Source organism: Sinocyclocheilus rhinocerous, unplaced genomic scaffold (genome assembly GCF_001515625.1).
Source record: "Sinocyclocheilus rhinocerous isolate Xijiao unplaced genomic scaffold, SAMN03320098_v1.1 scaffold1850, whole genome shotgun sequence".
In the NCBI taxonomy this organism is placed as follows: Eukaryota; Metazoa; Chordata; class Actinopteri; order Cypriniformes; family Cyprinidae; genus Sinocyclocheilus; species Sinocyclocheilus rhinocerous.
The window spans coordinates 234,387-242,330 of record NW_015634540.1 but is presented as its reverse complement, the minus strand read 5'-3'; positions in this window follow the sequence as shown (position 1 = coordinate 242,330).

The window sequence follows — 7,944 nt, the reverse complement described above, 5'->3', positions numbered from 1 at the left end:
TGTGTGTCTGTGTGTGTGAAGGGTCGTGGAGGTGATGAGTCAGGCTGGATGCTGACAGATGAATGGGGAGAATTATCTACTCACTGGGGCAGATAATTGCTCCATTTGGCCCCATAGTTGGTGAATGAGCTCTAATTAGGCCTCCTCCTGCCCCCCAGCCCTACAAAAACACTCCCGCACATGTTTGACCAACTGGCTCGCTTTGGTGAGCGTCACAAACGCAGCGAGCGCTGGCTGCTGATTAGCACTTCATACATTCGGCCTTGAATAGATCATAAGAACATTATGGGAGAGAGGAACCTCCTTCTTCAGGTGACAAGAAGATTGGAGAAGTTGTTGAGGTTCAAATCCTAACCAGACCCTGATCAAACCCCTGAATACAGCAGCCAAACACAGAATATATCACTAAAACTCAACGCAAAAGCTATTAAATCAGAATTTATACTAAACAAGTAAGTGTCTTATTCACAATATACTGATACACTATAATTCAATACAACATACTTTTATCCATTATTTTACATTGTTACAAAAGATTTCTATTTCAAATAAATGCTGTTGTTTTTGTTCTTTTGAACTTTCTATTCATCATATAATCATTTTCTACAAAAATATTGTGCAGCACAACTGTGTTCAACATTGATAATAATCAGAAATGTTTCTCAAGCAGTAAATCAGCATATTATAATGATTTCTGAAGATCATGTGACACTGAAGACTGGAGTAATGATGCTGAAAATACAGCTGCGCATCACAGAAATAAATTACAGTTTAACAGATATTCACATAGAAAAAAGGCTATTTTAAATTGCAGTAATATTTCACAATTTATTTATTTTTTTTTATCAAATAAATGCAGCCTTGGTAAGCAGAACATTATTATTTTTTCTTATTTTCAAACCTCTCTCTCTTTCTATGTGTATACTGTATGTTCACCCCCCCATATATTTTACTATGTTATCGCAATAAAAAAAAAACTGTTTTCTATGTGAATATATTTAAATATGTCAAGTTATATGTTTAACTGATTGCTAAAATAAGACCAAGACCAATGAGCCAGCCAAATATTTTAGCAATTTTTTTTTTCCTGAGGAGTTTTTTTAAACTAGAAAAGAAGCAGCTCAATATGCTCTGTCTCAGAATCAGCATCTGAGATCAGCAAACACAGTCACGGAAATGAATGAACTGGGGCCTATGAGAGCTTTGAGATGGATTCTGTAGATGTATAACACATAAAACCCCAATTTGTCCATGGCTTTGAAATGTTAGCACATCTTCCTGGAGGTATTGGTGGCACTGGAGGTGTGATCACCTGCTGGCGTTTATTAGTGCAGATGGGAAGCAGTTTGGAGCTCATCAGCTCTGTTAGCTGCAGCTCTTCTCACCTCCAGCTCAGGTGAAGCAGACTCCTGCGTTCACACCACACACACAGTTAGGACTGAGCAAATGGCCTGCATTTGCACACAAACCCCCCAGCGCTTCACAACAACACTTAGGTGGTCTTAGCAGGAGCACATGAATGTTAGCGCCGATGCTTTTGATGAGGGTGAAGGAGGTGGAGATCTGCATTTGCATTTCCAGGCATGCCGGGATCAAGAGCAGAGAAACCAATCGGAAAGATGGACAATGAGTAAATGCCATCTGTTCATTCACTTCAGGCCTTCTGCTTTCAGAAGCGATATGACATGGAAAATCTTTGGGGAAAGCTGAATGCTAATGTGATTGCATGAATTACATTAAAATTAAATGTTAAAATTAAATGAAACGTTAGAGTCAGCTAAATTTCTGTCATCTCAGTTTCTGGTCCCCTTTGACTTCCATAGTATTTTTATTTTATTATTTTATTTTATTTTATTTTATTTTATTTTATTTTATTTTATTTTATTTTATTTTATTTTATTTTATTTTATTTTATTTTATTTTATTTTATTTTATTTTATTTTATTTTATTTTATTTTATTTTATTTTATTTTATTTATTTGTTTGTTTGTTTGTTTGTTTGTTTGTTTGTTTCAAATAAATAAATAACCAGAAACTGTTTGGTTACCAACATTTTTCAAAATAAGATTTGTTTTGTTTTGTTTTTGTTTTGCTTTTTTCTAAAGAAAAAGAAGGTCATTTGAAAAAAAAATGTGGGGAAACCAAGCTGTTTGGTTCTCATTAGCTTCCATAGTAGGGAAAAAAAATTACTATGGAAATCAATGGGGACCAGAAACTGCTTAGTTCCAACATTCTTCAAAATATCTTCTTTTGTGCTCAACAGAAGAAAGAAACTCTTACAGGTTTGGAACAACTTGAGGGTGTGTAAATGATGAGAGAATTTTCATTTTTGGGTGAACTGTACCTTTAAATTATGTATTTTTGTGAGTGTTATATATTTAGTGTCAGTAATGCAACACTGGCAGGACGAATGAACGCGGTGAAGGTGCTGACAGTTTTAGGGCTGTTTTCTGGGAATAGCAGGAGGTTGTCAGTGGGACCCGTGACATGTGGGACAGGGAAGCTCTTCCTACCACAGGGGGTCTGATAGCGGGGTAAAAAGCTGTCAGGGGGGTAAATAATGGCCCAAACTGTAACACCCTGCTGATGACATGCAGAGGGTGCCGGTGTGGAGAAGTCATGACTGGAATGAGCTCAAGAAAGAGTCTTCTGTGACCCTGGAGAGAAAGAAGACGTCACATTTATTTCTATAGCACTTGCAATACAGATTGTAAATGGGAAAATAGCAGTGTTCATGTTAAATTTATCAATTATGAAATGAATTTGATGTCAGCTGTAAATCAGCTCTATAGAAGACAGTATTGTGTCATTATTCAGATCAATTCGGGTAAAATGTTGTTTTCATCTGATATTATCAGTGCTGTTACTGCAGATCAATACAGTAATATTACAGAATATGAATTGTCTCTTAAACCCTTTTAAAGTACACATAGCATACTTTTAAAAAGTGTACTAATTACAGAAATAATATACTTACTACTAATAATATACTTAATACTAAAAGACTACTACTTAAAATAATTAAGTGCTATACAGTGTGTGTGTGTGTGTGTGTGTGTGTGTGTGTGTGTGTGTAATTTCATAATTATACTGTCTTTGAAATGTGGTTAAAGTGTATGCATGTCATGTATTTAAATATATTTATAATTACACATTTGTAATGATGAAGTAGCAATTTAGAACATCTAAAATATATGAACTTTAAATGTAACGTTGAATAACACTTTAGTCAAAATTATAATCATTAATGACAAAAGATTATTAGAACAAGATTTAAAATGAACTTTAAAGTAAAACGTTTAATCTAGCATAATGACAAACTGCACTTTTCTACCGAAGTGTGTTAAGAAACACAGGCATGAAAGTGTCTCTCTTTAAGTGCACTTAAGTGATTTTATTTCTTTAATATTATATTTTCTGCAAGTACAGTTATATATATATATATATACATATACTTTTAAGACTTGAAGTGCACAATTGATATAATTAAATGCAACAAAGAAGCCCTGAGAGACTGTATACAGATGACCTCTAAAATGCCACTTAAAATGTCACTGTCACGGTGGTTCAAGATTAGCGTGGTAAAGTTAGCAACTAGTTCAACAATTGCATGTGTGCATGTATATATGTATGTATTTATTCATTGATTTATTTATTTGTGAGGGTTTTTTAAAGTGTGAAGTGGATGTTTTCCCCTGTCTGTTGCTTTTAACATCTCCGCTCAGCATAGCCTGTGTGTGTTCTTGCGAAGCCATCAGTCAATCCACATTGTCATAAAGTGACTTTCCTGAGCTCCAGAGTGATCAGTCACATGCATGTGAACCTGAGTGCTCCTGAGCTCATACTTACAGCCTGCATACTTACCGAGCAACTGCCTTTGTGATGAATGAGGATGCAAACAGATTCAGGTCAATAAAACCGCTTGCCAAGCTATTCTGCAGTTCAAATTCAACCATTAAGCAAAATGAAGTTGAAGTACATGTTTCCTGATCTCCTTTGGTGGCAACTGGAAGTCGATTAGCAGGTTTTCAGCACTCTGCTTGTTTGGACTGATTTTTAATATCCGAGCATAAACACGAACACAAAGCTCAGGGTGGAGGGGTTTCTCAGCGGCCGTCCTGACAAAATAATCAAGCACTACGGTGATGAATGATCCCAGTGTTCGCTTCCCACCGAAAACTGCATGCGCCCTGTTTATGGATATGAGGATTTTCCTGCAGGTGCAAAGTGTTTCTGCTAAGCATGCTTAAGTTTCACACAAAAGCACAACCTGAAATAAAAGGCCAGGCACAAATGCACATTCCTTGTATCGTGTGTATCCAAAAAGCCAAAAAACGAAAGTGGCAGACTGCATATCTCCATAAACACCCAGTGGAGGCTTTCCAACACTCTTTTGGGATTTAGTTAATGTAGGTGCAGTATATCATTAAAGTTGTCATTATGTGTGTTTGACATGCATGGATTTATCACCAGCCTCAGGGGAAGAGAGGGATATGAGATTCAAAACAAGAATTATGTGAAGGAATGGAGCTACATGCACAGGTGTGTGTTTTACTCCACTGCTTCCAATTAAACTGACACTTATGCATACTGTTCACATGTTTCACCAATTTATGGAGCATATTATTAAGGTTGCCCCAAAATGTGTTTAGACACTTGAGCAACACTTTGAAATATCTGAATGGCATTGCATTATATGCAAAATGTCAAAAAAGTGGCATTTATTTATTTTTAAAAAGCCTACATTTCAGATTTGTGTATTTGAATTGCATAACTTTCCATCTATTTGGATTACACGGTTTTAGCATGAACAAACTGATAAACAAAATACGATGCATATTAGCCAGTCAGGATTTCCACACTAGAATTAATTATTAGCATTAATCATTTGCATGTATTTAATTTGCATTGCATCTATTTTTTTTATGTCAAAATGCATTTATTCAAATTGCTTAGAATTGGCAAAAATCTCTTCATTGTGAAAATTACATTTATTCATGAAAAAGTATGAAAATGACTAAAATATGGCTAGCTGTAACACGAAATATTGAATTATTTAAAATGTATGACATTGAAACAAATAGGATTTATTGGTGATAAATATAAAAATCTGGTTATTGTGTATTTACTGTAAATTGAGTTTATTAGCACTATTACACAAATCTGACCTGTTTCATTTATGTATGACTGACAAATATGAATCACAATAACGTTATAGTTTGTTCATTTTAAAACGGTGCAATCCAAATTTATATGCAATTCAAATGTATGAATCTTAAATTTGTGCCTATTTTTTTTTTTTTTTTTGAGTGCACCTAGCTTTGAAAATAATGATGAAGTTGAGAAGTGTGCTCAAGAAAAGTGACGCATTTTGTGTTTGTTTGGAGATGCCACTTGCTTTGACATGTTGTATCTAATGCAGCGATATTCGTACATAATGAGGCTTAAATTTTGCGTGAGGCACTGAAGAAGGTCATGTTTTTAAATGTTACTGGTCCACTGTATGTTTAAGTTATCTCTTTCATTTCCAAATGCCCTTTTTGTCCAGAGAGCAGTTGGCTGTGCTGAAGATGATGTACAGCATCCTCACTAAAGCTGTCACCGGCAGATTGAGAAATGCGCAGCCACCCTGGTACCTGCAAGCGTGCTGTGGATGAGGCTGATAAAAGGCCTGGATTGTCTGGCGGTAATCAGAACCAGATGGGCTCGCGGACCCCACACCTCGCCGCTCTCCTCCGCGTCTGCGGCTGCAGTGTCATGAGAGCGGGCGGGTTCGCAGCTGGATGACCTTTGACCTGCACTGAGACGCGGGGAGCCCTGCATCTGACAGTGTGACCAGGGGATCTGATCAAATCCTTCACTCTCTGTACTGTTCGCTTTTATTATTATCTTTCAGTCCTGAGAGAGACAAGATACTCTTTGAGCAACTTAAACGTAAACGTTAAAATGGTAAAAAAATGGTCAGAGGAGACCATACCTGAGAAACGAGAGCAGAGTATTTCAAATACAGGAATGGAAGATCAACTACCTTGAAGGAGTAGTTCACCCAAAAAAGAAAATGTGTTGTAAATGTGCTCACCTTCGAGACATCCGAGATGTAGAAGATTTGGAGAAATGCAGCATTGAATCACTTGCTCACTGCAAGTGAATGGGTGCCGTCAGAATGAGAGTCCAAACAGCTGATAAAAACATCACAATAATCCACAAGTAATCCACAGCACTCCAGTCCATCAGTTAACATCTGGAGAAGACAAAAACTGAAACAAATCCATCAAGACGTTTTTAACTAAATTAACTGTGTACATTTTCTGGAAATTAATTGTATTTTTTTTTTATCAGTGCATTGCTAGTGAGTTGGGTTAAGGGGCATTCGCATATACAGCAACGTGCAGTGACTTCATTTTAGGTTTTTACAATATGCGATGTGTACCCTGGAGTAAGACCTGCTATAGAAACATCTAAAAACAATGCAAAAAAAAAAATAATTGTAATAAAAATGATGTTGTCCATGAACATGTACTATAATAATATGACATCAATTTGATCTTGAATTTAATGAATTAGCAGTTAGTTAACACTCCATCACCTGCGTGCCGTCATTAACGACCAAAGTGGCTCCAACCACTTACTGTGTGGCACAATAGCAACTACTGTCTACAGCGATCATCACACAGATATGAAAATATGTTTGAAGAATGTTATGACTGCAAACTTGCCAAGTCCAAATAGACGTTAACAGTTTGAAGGGCAGAGATTTGTATTAATGCATCTTGATGGATTTGTGGCTTTGTGAATAAGTGCCGGTGCCAACTTTTAAATGGCAGCAAAAGGAGCAGAAAGTGATGTGGTTTCTGTGCAACTCTAGTCTGTTTATGAATTGTTTTTGTTCAAGTTATTTAGAGGCACAGAATCGTTAGGCGTTAAACACTTGTATTTTCTTCTTAGCTGTTGATTGAGATGATAGGATTGCATGTGTAGTCGACTGGGACGAAGCCGTTCGCATACTTGTGGGTGCGTCCGTCGCCTGAGGACACGAGCGGTTGTGAGGTAATCGACAGCCCGTGGTTTGAGGTGAACGAGGGAGTTCTCCTTTTGTGTCTTTGACTGTCACATTAAACCATAGCTTCATAACACTGATTTCAGGTTGTACGTGAGCCCGGTAAAAGATCCTTTGTGTTCAGCTCGCCTCAGGGTCTCGGTCTGATTTATATCGCGGCTGTCTCTTGTCAGTATTGCAGACCATCAAATTGCTTAGCTGGTTCTGTATGTTCTCAATCAAATCTGGATGTCACCTGTGATGCAGGTGTGTATGGTCGCACATGCAAATCACTCTTTTGTTTTAACCACAAAATGACAGGCTTGACATATTTTTAAAACTTACTGGGAACTAAGATAAACAGACATGCTGTTCATAGGTAAAAGACAAAAAGATGTTTATACTGTATTGTGCATAAAATATGTTGCACCAGGTCAAAATTGCATTGTTGAGAGAAAGAGAGAGATAGAGAAAAATATTCCCTAAAAAATTATAATGGCATTCATTATAAATAACATTTATTATCAATGCCAAGCTTAGATGAATTTATTCAAAGCTAAAATGAAACTACCGGCGTGTGAGAAAATCGCTATACAAATAAACTTGTGTTGACGTTCCTCTCTCATTCCATGCCAATTCAGATGTGTGCGCATGTGCATCTTATGCATGCTTTACATTAATTGTATTATATGAATCGCTTTGGAATATAAATATCCACACATTTCAGATGATAACAAACGTGATTTATCCACCTTTTTCATGAACATTGAAGTCTCACCCGACTCATACCGGAATGATAGTTAACATTTCCGGTCTCCGGTGTTTTTAGTCAAATTACCGTATTTTCTGAGCCATTGAAAATCACTGTATATATATATATATATATGGCCATTAAAAAAAAAAAAAAA